This window comes from Bubalus kerabau, chromosome 14 (assembly GCF_029407905.1).
Source record: "Bubalus kerabau isolate K-KA32 ecotype Philippines breed swamp buffalo chromosome 14, PCC_UOA_SB_1v2, whole genome shotgun sequence".
In the NCBI taxonomy this organism is placed as follows: domain Eukaryota; kingdom Metazoa; phylum Chordata; class Mammalia; order Artiodactyla; family Bovidae; genus Bubalus; species Bubalus kerabau.
Genome location: NC_073637.1, coordinates 82,349,845 through 82,364,174, shown reverse-complemented (window position 1 = coordinate 82,364,174; position 14,330 = coordinate 82,349,845).

Here is a 14,330-nt window from a genome sequence, read left to right as displayed (position 1 = left end):
TGGTTTTTCCAGTAGTCATGTAAAGATGTGAGCTGCTGCTGCTGCTAAGTCGCTTCAGTCGTGTCCGACTCTTTGCGTCCCCAGAGACGGCAGCCCATCAGGCTCCACCGTCCCTGGGATTCTCCAGGCAAGAACACTGGAGTGGGTTGCCATTTCCTTCTCCAATGCAGGAAAGTGAGAAGTGAAAGTGAAGTTGCTCAGTCGTGTCCTACTCTTAGTGACCCCATGGACTGTGGCCCACCAGGCTCCTCCATCCATGGGATTTTCCAGGCAAGAGTGCTGGAGTGAGGTGCCATTGCCTTCTCCAAAAGATGTGAGAGTTGGATTATAAAGAAGGCTGAATGCTGAAAAACTGATGTTTTCAAATTGTGGTGGTGGAGAAGGCTCTTGAGAGTCCCTTGGACAGTAAGGAGATAAAAGAAGATAAAACCAATCAATCCTAAAAGAAATTAACCCTGGAAGGACTGATGCTGAAGCTGAAGCTCCAATACTTTGGCCACCTAATGTGAAGAACTGACCTATTAGAAAAGACCATGATGCTGGGAAAGACTGAAGACAAAAGGAGAAAGAGGTGGCAGAGGATGAGATGGTTAGATGCATCAGCGACTCAATGGACCTGAATCTGCACAAACTCCAGGAGATCGTGGAGGACACAGGAGCCTGGCCTGCTGAACTTCATGGTGTCGCAAAGAGCCAGACAAGACTTGGTGACTGAACAACAACTATATATATAGTTATATATCAGTTCAGTTCAGTTCAGTCGCTCAGTCGTGTTGACTCTTTGAGACTCCATGAATCGCAGCACACCAGGCCTCCCTGTCCATCACCAACTCACAGAGTTCACCCAGATTCACGTCCATTGAGTCAGTGATGCCATCCAGCCACCTCATCCTCTGTCGTCCCCTTCTCCTCCTGCCCACAATCCCTCCCAGCATCAGAGTCTTTTTCAATGAGTCAACTCTTTGCATGAGGTGGCCAAAGTATTGGAGTTTCAGCTTCAGCATCATTCCTTCCAAAGAAATCCCAGGGCTGATCTCCTTCTGAATGGACTGGTTGGATCTCCTTGCAGTCCAAGGGACTCTCAAGAGTCTTCTCCAACACCACACTTCAAACGCATCAATTCTTCAGCGCTCAGCTTTCTTCACAGTCCAACTCTCACATCCATACATGACCACAGGAAAAACCATAGCCTTGACTAAACGAACATTTGTTGGCAAAGTAATGTCTCTGCTTTTGAATATGCTATCTAGGTTGGTCATAACTTTTCTTCCAAGGAGTAAGCGTCTTTTAATTTCATGGCTGCAGTCACCATCTGCAGTGATTTTGGAGCCCCCAAAAATAAAGTCTGACACTGTTTCCACTGTTTCCCCATCTATTTCCCATGAAGTGATGAGACCAGATGCCATGATCGTCGTTTTCTGAATGTTGAGCTATACACACACACACACACACATATATATATATATATATATATATATATACTTAATAAGATAGCAATGGTGAACTCTACTATCCAATGGAAATTAACTTAGTGAGAATATATATATATATATATATATATACACACACACACACACATACTAAGTTGCTTCAGTCGTGTAAAACTCTTTGTGACAACATGAACTGCAGCCCTCCAGGCTCCTCCGTCCATGGAATTATGGAGTGGGTAGGCATTCCCTTCTCCAGGGAATCTTTCTAGGTCTAACCCAGGGATCAAACCTGGGTCTCCTGCATTGCAAGAGGATTCTTTACCATCTGAGCCACCTAGGAAGTCCGTATTATATATATGGATAAAATACATGTATAAAATCATGATTGCTAATATCTAAAATCCGTGTTGGATACATATTGCAGACCTGAAAGTTAAGGAATAAGATCTGAATTCATTGATCCTGTTCTCTGGGACAAGTCTGAGATAAATAGTTATGGTGAATTTGAGAGAAAAGAACAATGCTTCAAGAAATAAGCATTCCAGAAAAGTCCTAAATATCTGATATAACTGGTTCACTAGTAAGCAAATACTCTTGCTATAGAGTGGGATTTTAAACTGTTAGTATATAATTTTGATGATCACAAAAATCATTCAGTGACTTACTAATAGCAATTGATAAACTAACATTAAAACCTATGTTAGAAGGAGCCTCTATTGTTCCCCATTTTTGTGAAATCACAATGCAGAGAGACTGGGCACAGAAATAAACACAATAGAAATTTATGTGTCCAGAGATCATATTAAAAATTCAAGGTAAATATCAATATTTTTGATGAGTTTTCTAAAGCAAAGGTAAACATTTCATTTGTTTTTTGTTTGCATTGTATTATTTTTTAAGAGCAGCAAAGTTGGTTTTTATTCCTTTGTTCAGGAACATCAATATAAACAGTACATTAATCTGAACCTTCAGAAGCCAGATCAAGATTTATATCTAAAAGCTGATGAATTTTGTTTACCTGTCATATAGGTATATCTATACAAGTTCCTTGATAGTATTTTATGTCAAGGACTTTATAGTTTTGTGCAGCCTTGGACTGATAAATGACTCAAAAAGTGTACTTACACTTCACTTGCTGTTATTTCAATCTAAAAAATCGTAGGATTGAATGCTTTGTAAGTATCCACTGCCCTTAGGCAATAGCAGTATTATTTGTACCTTTGTTTAAACCTTTTAAAGCCATGAAATATTGTATAACTGTGTCCCAAAAAAGCTTGAAATCGAGGCCTTTTAAAATTGATTTCATCTTCATTTCATATAATATAGAAATTAAAAATCCTCCTGCTTATTCATAATTACCAAATAAACTATAGTCTCCATGGTCAATGCTGCTGATCTCAATTATTACTTCATTGTGATGTTAGACTAGTTAGACTAGTAACTTGGACATATTTTCTTAAATAAAATTAAAGTCAACTATTATCAGTTTTGCTGTAAATATCATCTATTCTTTAAATTTGTATTCACAAATAATAAAAATTTCATCCATATGCATAAAATAAAATTTTATGGAGCTTTATTTTATCATTTGGAGAGATAAAATTATTAAAAATAATTGTAACAGAAAATTATAGATCAATAATAAAAATTAGATATTGTCAGAAAAAGTGTCAATAGTATGTGGTCTCAAAAAATAGAGAACCAAACTGGAAGTCAATGAGATTTATCTTAATTCTGACTCTGATTTGCAATCTGTAATGGGCACATCACTTGGAGTCCCCTTGACTGGATTTTTCACCTTCAAATAAATGTCACCATTATATCTATAATCTTCCACACAAGGGTAATATAATGTTTAATGAGAGTGGTTGAAAATAGTATTCTGAGTGCTTAGAGGAAAGGGGTTTTATTAACCCAAAACTTGTCCTTAAGGCTTGAACAACCAATCATAATGCGAAAATAATCAGTTTTGTTTTCAGATCAGCTACATCTATTTTAAAGTTCTATATTCTATTTCTGTGATTCCATTTTGATTTCAAGGTTTTGGATCATAAATTAAAAAAAACAAAGTGCTATATTCTTAAAACACAAAAACAAAAAGCAGTTTCTTATGAGAAGTATAAATCTCAAGCCTTCTTATACTATCAGAAGGGAAGAATATAAAATAGAATGAATATATATGTATAACTGAGTCACTTTGCTGTGGAGCAGAAGTTAACACAACCTTGTACATCAACTCTATTTCAATAAGAATAAAAAAAACACAAAAAGAAATTCTTTTAGCATAATATTTATAACTAAAAATAATACACAACATTTCTAAAGTAAGCAAACAATGCAAACTTATAATACACTTGAGTATTAAAAGTAGCTCATTAGCTAACAGAGTAATTAATTCTATGTATCAGTGACATTGTTTAGTTTCAGTAAGTTTACTGAACACAAAATTTCTTTAGAGTTGAAGGCCCACAGCAAGGTGCTGACCAGTGAGTGATTAAAGAGCCACATCTCCGCATTGAGAAAAAAGAATGGCAATTGGCACACGGTCACATATTGTTTTCTTTTATTTTTTCATTTTTTTAGCTAATTCACAAAAAGTTCCAAGAAAATTTAGATCTCTGAAATTTACTCCAACAATAGATGATATTGTTGCTGATTTAACCTATAGTTTTCTCCATACCTACCAATGGAGAATTAGTACTGCGTCTATATTCAAAAGTATATGAATTCTTCTAAAGGTCAGTAAGAAAGTTGACTAAGAAAAGTAATTTCAGCTATTTCATATAAAAGTCAAAGTTGTGTGTGTGTGTGTGAGCCGCTCAGTCGTGTCCGACTCTGCAACCCCATGGACAGTAGCCCACCAGGTTCCTCTGTGCAAGAGATTCTCCAGGCAAGAACACGGGAGTGGGTTGCCATAGATTTTAATTTTAAGATGACCTTGAGAAATGACCTGATATTCTAGAAACCTTCACTTCCTTTTTCTGGACTTCCTGATGGCCCGTAACACTTGGATGTGATAGAAATGAAGTTACCCTCTCAGAGCCTCTTCCTTTTCTTCCTTACCAATGCATCCCTGACATTTAGCTGACCAAAAAAGTATCTAAAGCAAGGACCAAATTGCCAATTCTCTTTTGGCCAGCTGTGGTCATGTGAAAGAGAGGTAGAAGATAAAAGTGGTATGTATAATTTCTGGGATGTGCATTTGTGGGAGGAGTTTTCTCTGTCTCCTCTCTTACCTGGTTGAGAGCCTGGTTGGGATGCAGACTTAACAGCTGAACGTGCTTCAATTACATTGGTGTATGAGGCTGAAATTGTATGTTAGTGAAGACAGCGAAATCAAGAAAGATTGTCCCGCAAAGAAGCTTTAAAATAATATATGCAGGGAAACTAGGGCCACTCATGCTAGTATTGGTATCATCATTTTAAAGCTTTTTCCTTTTCTAATAGAGTTTTGGGTGCTTCATGCATAATGGTGGCCAGCGTCCCACCAAAACTCTAAGGTAAAATGTGTCAGTTTTCAATAAGCTTTACTTATAGACATATAGTATCGAGGTGGATTTCCTTTTCTTTTGTTCTCAAATATAAGTAGTATCTTAGCCAATTTGGGAAGCTGCTATAGAATATTATAGACAGGGTGACTTAAGCTGCAAACATTTATATCTCACAGTTTTGAGGTTTGAGAAATCCAAAATCAAGGTGCCAGTAGATCCAGCGTCTAGTGAGAACACACATCTTGGTTAGTAGATGGTCATCTTCATGGCAGAGAGCAGAAGGAGAGACAAGGTTTTCTGATCTCTTTTCATGAAAGCACTAATCCCATTCGGTTCAGTTCAGTCACTCAGTTGTGTCTGACTCTGCAACTCCATGAATCACAGCACATCGGGCTTCCCTGTCCATCACCAACTCCTGGAGCTTGCTCAAACTCATGTCCATTGAGTCTGTGATGCCATCCAACCATCTCATACTCTGTCGTCCCCTTCTCCTCCTGCCCTCAATCTTTCCCAGCATCAGGGTCTTTTCAAATGAGTCAGCTCTTCATATTGTGTGGCCAAAATATTGGAGTTTCAGCTTCAACATGAGTTCTTCCAATGAACACCCAAGACTGATCTCCTTTAGGATGGACCGGTTGGGTCTCCTTGCAGTCCAAGGGACTCTCAAGAGTCTTCAACAACACCACGGTCCAAAAGCATCAATTCATGAGGGGTCCATTTTCATGATTTCATTACTTTTCAAAGGCCCCATTTTCTAATACCATCACATTAAAAGTTTAGGATTTCAACTTATAGACTATGATTTTTTTTTTTGTGGGGGGGGTGGTGGTACAGACATTCAATCCATAACACATGAAAGCTTAAGGCTACAATTTTCTGAAGAAATCCCAATATGTAAGATTAAAAACAAACAAAAATAGAAAGTCTGATTATGAGGGAAATAAGATTATCTAATAGAGAAAAATAGAACCATAAAAAACTGATAAATATCCTGGATGAGATTAGAAAAGATCCTGACTGTCTATGAAGATAATTTCATAAAAAGCAACAGGCAGGAAATCTTGAAAAGTTCTTTAGAATTAAAAAAGAGTTAGAAGTTTTCAAGAAATCTTTCAGAATAAGAGCCAATGGTTGTGGAAAGTATGAAAGGAAAGATAAAATACTTAAAGGTTTAATTTGAGGCATCAAATATCCAAATAACTTTACAAATAGAGAAAAGAGTTAAAAAGGGAAATGATTAAATTGATTAAATAAAAAACTGTTCTAAAGAGAAGAGATTTTAATTGAAGGAATCCATTAAAAGTGGAAAGGATGATAAGGAAAAGAGACTCATATCTGACAAACCGCATCAAAACCTTAGGATGTCAGGAAAGGGGAGATACATGCAAGGAAACCACAATGACAGAAAGAATGACATAGACATCATGCCGTTTCTCAGTTAGACACAGAAGTGTCGTCTGAAATTTCACTTACTATACAAACTAGATTGCTATAGATTGTTAGTTCTTCTTCTTTTTTTAATTTATTTATTTATTTTAACTGGAGGCTAATTACAACATTGTGGTGGTTTTTGCCATACATTGACAGGAATCAGCCATGGGTGTACATGTGTTCCCCATCCTGAACCCCCCGCCCACCCGCTTCCCATCCCATCCCTCTGGGTCATCCCAGTGCACTAGCCCTGAGCACCCTGTCTCATGCATTGAACCTGGACAGGCGATCTGTTTCACATATGGTAATATACATGTTTCAGTGCTATTCTCTCAAGTCATCCCAAGATTGTTAGCTCTTAATTTTTAAAAATATTTTTCATAGATTTGCTTTAAGTGAGGTAGTAGGCACTTATCAAAAGGCTGCTATTGTATCAGTACAAGACTATCATATATATTTAACAGAAAATCTATTTGAGTATTAGAATTTGTTTTTATATCAATTTTGATTTGATCAAGACAGTAGAACTGCAATGAATTATGTGGAATATGGAATTTATCAGAGAGTGCACAATTTTGATGTCAATTAAAAAGACTATGGAAGAGTTTTGCTTTGTATCTGGTGAAGGTCCTGAAGTTGCTGTAGAACAGCAGGCTGGTCGTCAAGAAGAAAGCTCTGAGTGAAGCAGAGGAGAAAGGATAAAGTGGGGTTCTAGAAGATAAACTGGAAGCTGCATCTTTCACTCACCACTTCCAGCCTCCAGGATGAGGACTCCTGCACCATCTGTAGCGCTTTGCTTCAGTCGTGGATGCCAACCCTTCCCAACCTGCTGCAGGCTGAAGACAGGCAATTCAAGGAAATCTGGGGGCATTTAACCCAGCTGCTTCCCAACGCCCCAAAGTGGGTCAGCAGATCTGAGCCAATAAAGTGAGTTTCAATAGTCTCTGATGCCCTCCACAGACCTTCAGGAAAAATGGTTCTGCCTCTCTCTGCCTTCCAACTCCCACCTAACCTGAGAGCATCCAGGTAAGGAGATTTGGAGGATAGTTCAATTTAACTAGGTTGGACCAGTAACCAAAACAAAATATTTGGACTCGATACAGTTGTGGTACTAGGTTTAACAAGTATAGCCTAATAGAGAAAGTGAGGCATCGGTCGCAACAATGGTAACATACACTTGACTGTGGTATGCTACTCACCATCAGAATGTACGCCTGTGGGCGCATGTGGCATTAAAGATTGCCAGATTCTTTCTGAGTTCTGAAGACAGAACATTCTTGCTGCTGTTGTTTGGCCACTACTTTTTGGGATCTCAATTCCTCAAATAAGAATTGAACCTGGGCCAAGGCAGTGAAGGCTTGGAATCCTCACCACTAGGTAACCAGGGAACTCTCGAGAAAGATTTATTTTTATAGATTGAGTTTATTTATATCCATCTTTTTTATTCTCAACTTGTGGTCTTTTCATCAACCAATCTGTCACTTCTTTTGATTTATTTTTGTTTTGTTAATGACAACAGCTATAACTAGAGAAGGATAGGCTAAAATTCTGACTGAAATCTGACTTGTAAAATATTTTTGAGAAAATTGCTTTAATATGTGTTCATGATTCTCTAATTTCTGAAAGTCACTGCAAGCTCACCCATAGAGGACAAGGCCAAGGACACGTGCTTTATATCAAGCCACTCAAGGTAAAGTCCTCCTGATATGGATGTGCAAGAAGCCTTTTGTTTCTCCTAAGTTGCTGCCACTCAAGGCTACTGTTCTTTAGCCTTGAAAGCAAGTACCATAGGGATAAAATAAAGGTCTAGATGGCAATAATCAGGACAGTTTTGGAAATCTGGAATGCTAATTACCAGAGCTGAACAATTCTTCAGTTCAGTTCAGTTCAGTTCAGTCATTCAGTCATGTCCATCTCTTTGCGACCCCATGAATCACAGCACGCCAGGCCTCCCTGTCCATCAACAACTCCCAGAGTCCACCCAAACCCATGTCCGTTGAGTCGGTGATGCCATCCAGCCATCTCATCCTCTGTCGTCTCCTTCTCCTCCCACCCCCAATCCCTCCCAGCATCAGGGTCTTTTCCAATGAGTCAACTCTTTGCATGAGGTGGTCAAAGTATTGGAGTTTCAGCTTCAGCATCAGTCATTCCAATGAACACCCAGGACTGATCTCTTTTAGGATGGCCTGGTTGGATCTCCGTGCAGTCCAAGGGACTCTCAAGAGTCTTCTCCAACACCACACTTCAAAAGCATCAGTTCTTCAGTGCTCAGCTTTCTTCACAGTCCAACTCTCACATCCATACATGACCACTGGAAAAACCATAGTCTTGACTAGACAGACCTTTGTTGGCAAAGTAATGTCTCTGCTTTTGAATATGCTATCTAGGTTGGTCATAACTTTCCTTCCAAGGAGTAAGCGTCTTTTAATTTCATGGCTGCAATCACTATCTGCAATGATTTTGGAGCCCCCCAAAATAAAGTCTGCCACTGTTTCCCCATCTATTTCCCATGAAGTGATGGGGCCAGATGCCATGATCTTAGTTTTCTGAATGTTGAGCTTTAAGCCAACATTTTCACTCTCCTCTTTCACTTTCATCAAGAGGCTCTTTAGTTCCTCTTCACTTTCTGCCATAAGGGTGGTGTCATCTGCATATCTGAGGTTATTGATATTTCTCCGGGCAATCTTGATTGCAGCTTGTGCTTCTCCCAGCCCAGTGTTTCTCATGATGTACTCTGCATAGAAGTTAAATAAGCAGGGTGATAATATACAGTCTTGACATACTCCTTTTCCTATTTGGAACCAGTCTGTTGTTCATGTCCAGTCCTAACTGTTGCTTCCTGACCTGCATATAGATTTCTCAAGAGGCAGGTCAGGTGGTCTGGTATTCCCATCTCTTTCAGAATTTCCCACTGTTTATTGTGATCCACACAGTCAAAGGCTTTGGCATAGCCAATAATGCAGACATAGATGTTTTTCTGGAACTCTCTTTCTTTTTCGAACTATGTTTTTTCAAAGAACTATTCTTAATGGCATGTAAACTTTTTTTTTTAAACTGTTGTGATACTACCCTATATCTTTTTGTGAAGTGAAAGTCATTCAGTTGTGTCTGACTCTTTGTGACTCCCCCATGGACTGTAGCCCACCAGGCTCCTCTGTCCATGGGATTCTCCAGGCAAGAACACTGGAGTGGGTTGCCATTTCCCAAACCAGAATCAAGTCCAGGTATCCCACATCGCAGGCAGAATATTTATCATCTGAGCCACCAGGGAAGCTCATACATACATATGCTTATCTATAACTGTATTTAAAATTCTCTTTTTTACTTGGAAGATTTCAAACAAAATTTGGTAACTGGCTTATTGAACATTTTGAATTTGGTAGGGCACAAACATGGAAATTAATTGGCATATTCCAAGACTATAATGGTCCAAACTCCATAGGAGGTGAAGTGAGTTATATGAAAATGAATTAGACATGATCCCAGTCCCAGATAAAAAAGCTTAACAGGGAAAATAAGGCATGAATTGCTTAAGTTTTATATAGTCATTATGATCACATTTAAAACTGTATTCTTTTAACCTAACAAAGGAATAAATTACAACATTTTATGCAGAAAGTATGTCTATGTTTAAGAACTTGCTTAATATTATATTTTACCAATAGAGAGGTAACTATTATCTAAAAATCATTATTACTGATTAATAGGAACACACAGTTTTCAAACTAAAAGAAATTAAACTTTAAAGAAGACATTTGTATAAACTCATACAGCTAGTCAATGCAAGAGTCAAGAGATAAACCCAGTAACCCTGACACTCAGATTGACGTCATTTCTATTAAATCATTTGCAAATCTTTTTTAAACTATTTAATTATACAGCTTTATTTACATAAAATATCTATACATATCCAGAATATGTAAACCCAGGAATATAGAAAGTGGGTTGATGGTGCCAGGGGCTGGAGGGGCCATGGGAAATGGAGAGGGACTTTTTAATGAGGACAAGTTTTTTTTTTTTTTTTTTTTTTAAGACATGAAGAAGATGTTTTGGATCTAGATGGGGTATTGGTTGAAAACTCGTACTGAGTGACACTGAATTGTTCACATTAAAATGGTTAATTGTATGTTATGTGAAAATGGTAGAAAGTGAGAACGTATCTAACAAAAGTAAGAATGTAAATTGGTATAGCTCTTCTAGAAAAAAGTTTGGAGTTTCCTCAAAAAATAAAAAAAAATTGAACGACTATATCATTTAGCAATTCTGCTTTTGGGCATAAACACAAAGAGAACAGACTCGGCGTCGCGCAGATGAGATGACGGCGCTGCTGGGTTTCAGAGCAGCGTCTTTCAAAACATACGCGAGAAGGCCCCACACACGGACACCACCAGATGGCCAACACCCAAGCAGACTGATTATATTCTTTGCAGCCACAGATGGAGAAGCTCTACACAGTCAGCAAAAACAAAACTGGGAGCTGACTGTGGCTCAGATCATGAACTCCTTATTGCCAATTCAGACTTAAATTGAAGAAAGTAGGGGAAACCACTAGACTATTCAGGTATGACCTAAATCAAATCCCTTATGATTATGCAGTGGAAGCAACAAACAGATTCAAGGGACTAGATCTGATAGATAGAATGCCTGATGAACTATGGATGCAGGTTCGTGACATTGCACAGGAGACAGGGATCAAGACCATCCCCATGGAAAAGAAATGCAAAAAAGCAAAATGGCTGTCTGGGGAGGCCTTACAAATAGCTGAGAAAAGAAGAGAAGCTAAAGGCAAAGGAGAAAAGGAAAGATTATATATATATATATATATATATATATATATATATATTTGAATGCAAAGTTCTAAAGAATATCAAGGAGAGATAAGAAAGCCTTCCTCAGTGATCAATGAAAGGAAATAGCAGAAATCAATAGAATGGGAAAGATTAGAGATCTCTTCAAGAAAATTAGAGATACCAAGGAAACATTTCATGCAAAGATGGGCTTGATAAAGGACAGAAAAGGTATGGACCTAACAGAAGCAGAAGATATTAAGAACAGGTGGCAAGCATACACAGAAGAACTGTACAAAAAAGATTTTCACGACCCAGATAATCACGATGGTGTGATCACTCATCTAGAGCCAGACATCCTGGAATATGAAGTCAAGTGGGCCTTAGGAAGCATCACCACGAACAAAGCTAGTGGAGGTGATAGAATTCCAGTGGAGCTATTTCAAATCCTAAAAGAAGATGCTGTGAAATTGCTTCACTCTATATGTCAGCAAATTTGGAAAACTCAGCAGTGGCCATAGGACTGGAAAAGGTCAGTTTTCATTCCAATCCCAAAGAAAGGCAATGCCAAAGAATGTTCAGACTACCGCACAATTGCACTCATCTCACAAACTAGCAAAGTAATGCTCAAAATTCTCCAAGCCAGGGTTCAACAGTATGTGAACTGTAAACGTCCAGATGAATTTAGAAAAGGCAGAGGAACCACAGATCAAATTGCCAACATCCATTGGATCATCGAAAAAGCAAGAGTTCCAGAAAATAATCTGCTTCTGCTTTATTAACTATGCCAAAGGCTTTGACTGTGTAGATCACAAGAAACTTGAAAATTCTTAAAGAAATGGGATACCAGACCACCTGACCTGCCTCTTGAGAAACCTATATGCAGGTCAAGAAGCAACAGTTAGAACTGGACATGGAACTACAGACTGGTTCCAAATTGGGAAAGGATTACATCAAGGCTGTATATTGTCACCCTGCTTATTTAACTTCTATGCAGAGTACATCATGAGAAATGCTGGACTGGATGAAGCACAAGCTGGAATCAAGATTGCTGTGAGAAATATCGATAACCTCAGATACACAGATGACACCACCCTTATGGCAGAAAGCGAAGAAGGACTAAAGAGCTTCTTGATGAAAATGAAAGAGGAGAGTGAAAAAGTTGGCTTAAAGCTCCACATTCAGAGAACTAAGATCATGGCATCTGGTCCCATCACTTCATGGCAAATAGATGGGGAAACAATGGAAACAGTGACAGACTTTATTTAGGGGGCTCCAAAATCACTGTGGATGGTGACTGCAGCCATGAAATTAAAAGACGCTTGCTCCTTGGAAGAAAAGCTATGAGCAACCTAGACAGCATATTAAAAAGTAGAGACATTACTTTCTCAACAAACGTCCATCTAGTCAAAGCTTTGGTTTTTCCAATAGTCATGTATGGATGTGAGAGTTGGACTGTAAAGAAAGCTCAGCACTGATGAATTGATGCTTTTGAACTGTGATGTCGAAGAAAACTCTTGAGAGTCCCTTGGACTGCAAGGAGATCCAACCAGTCCATCCTAAAGGAAATCAGTCCTGAACATTCATTGGAAGGACTAATGTTGAAGCTGAAGCTCCAATATTTTGGCCACCTAATGTGAAGAACTGACTTGCTGGAAAAGACCCTGATGCTGGGAAAGATTGAAGGCAGGAGAAGGGGATGACAGAGGATGAGGTGGTTGGATGGCATCACCGACTCAATGGGCATGAGCTGGAGTAAACTCTGGGAGTTGGTGATGGACAGGGAGGCCTGCCGTGCTGCAGTCAATGGGGTCACAAAGAGTCGGACACGACTGAGTGACTGAACTGAAGTGTTCACAACAGCCAAGATATGGAAATAATCTAAGTGTCCATTGATGAATGAATGGACAAGGATAACATAAATAGTAGGAAATATAATTAGTAATATTCCATCCTGTCTATGTACTTAGACTCTCAGTTGGTTCCGACTCTTTGCCACCCTATGGACTCTAGCCTGCCAGGCTCCTCTGTCCCTGGGATTTCCCAGTTCAGAATACCAGAGTGGGTTGTCATTTCCTCCTCCAGGGGATCTTTCCAACCCAGGGATCAAACCTGCATCTTCTGCATCCTCTGCATTAGCAGGTGGATTCTTTACCACTGAGCCACCTGGGAAGCCACCTGGGAAGCCCACGAAATAGTTCTAACCAAGGGATCAGGAATCATATTCATCTCCACCCCCGGCACTGGGAAGAAGAGAAACCTCATTGTGAACAATAGCGATCTGCTCACCTCTATTATCCAAGGAGATTTAAAGCTAATGAAACCATAGGCAAAAAATCTTTGGTCATGAGGGAGGTCATTGTTAACTTGGAACATTGTTCAAGACATAAATCTCTAAATCACCAGTCCTTCAGCTATGAGTGATCACAAAGAAGTCAATACAGGATTTGAAAGTCAGCAAAAAATGTAAAAGAGGAAAGTAAAAGGTAAACGTGATAGATAGATACCGAATAGAAGAAACACATGTTGCCAAGGAGAAGATAAAAACTGTGTCCAGTCATTTGGGAAGCATTTACAGTACACGTTTAATGAAACAACTGAAGTGAGATCGAAAGCATAAGTATAAAAGCTCAGGAAAGAAAGGTACAAGAAGATAAAGGGTGAGCTGAAATATCTCATGCAATAAGAGTGAAAGGGATTGCAATTGACCCTTGAACAACTCAGTAGGGGTGGGAGTAGGGGGGAGTGTGGTTAGGGGGGCATATCTTCTGGGTAGTTGGAAATCTGCATACACTTTACAGTAGACTCTGTGTATCCACGTGTCCTCCACGCCTGCAGCTCAGACTCAACTAATTTCAGATGTTGTATTATTGTAGTATTTACTAAAGAAATAAAAACTGCATATAAATGAACTCACAAGATTCAAATCCCTGTTGTTCAAAGGTCAAACGCATATCCCGCTCTTCCCATTGGTCAGTCTAGACGGGACTTTCCTCTGAGTGCTGCGGGGCCGCTGTTTTGGGTACAGCAGGTGCAGGGCACGGGGGCTATGAACTCGGCTTTTCCACTGATTTCTTAAGGGGTGCAGCTTCAGTCAGGTCTGAAAATCATTCTAGACATCTGTATTTTGGGCCTTGACCCAGAGGGATGGAATTGGGAGGGAGGAGGGAGGAGGGTTCAGGATGGGGAAC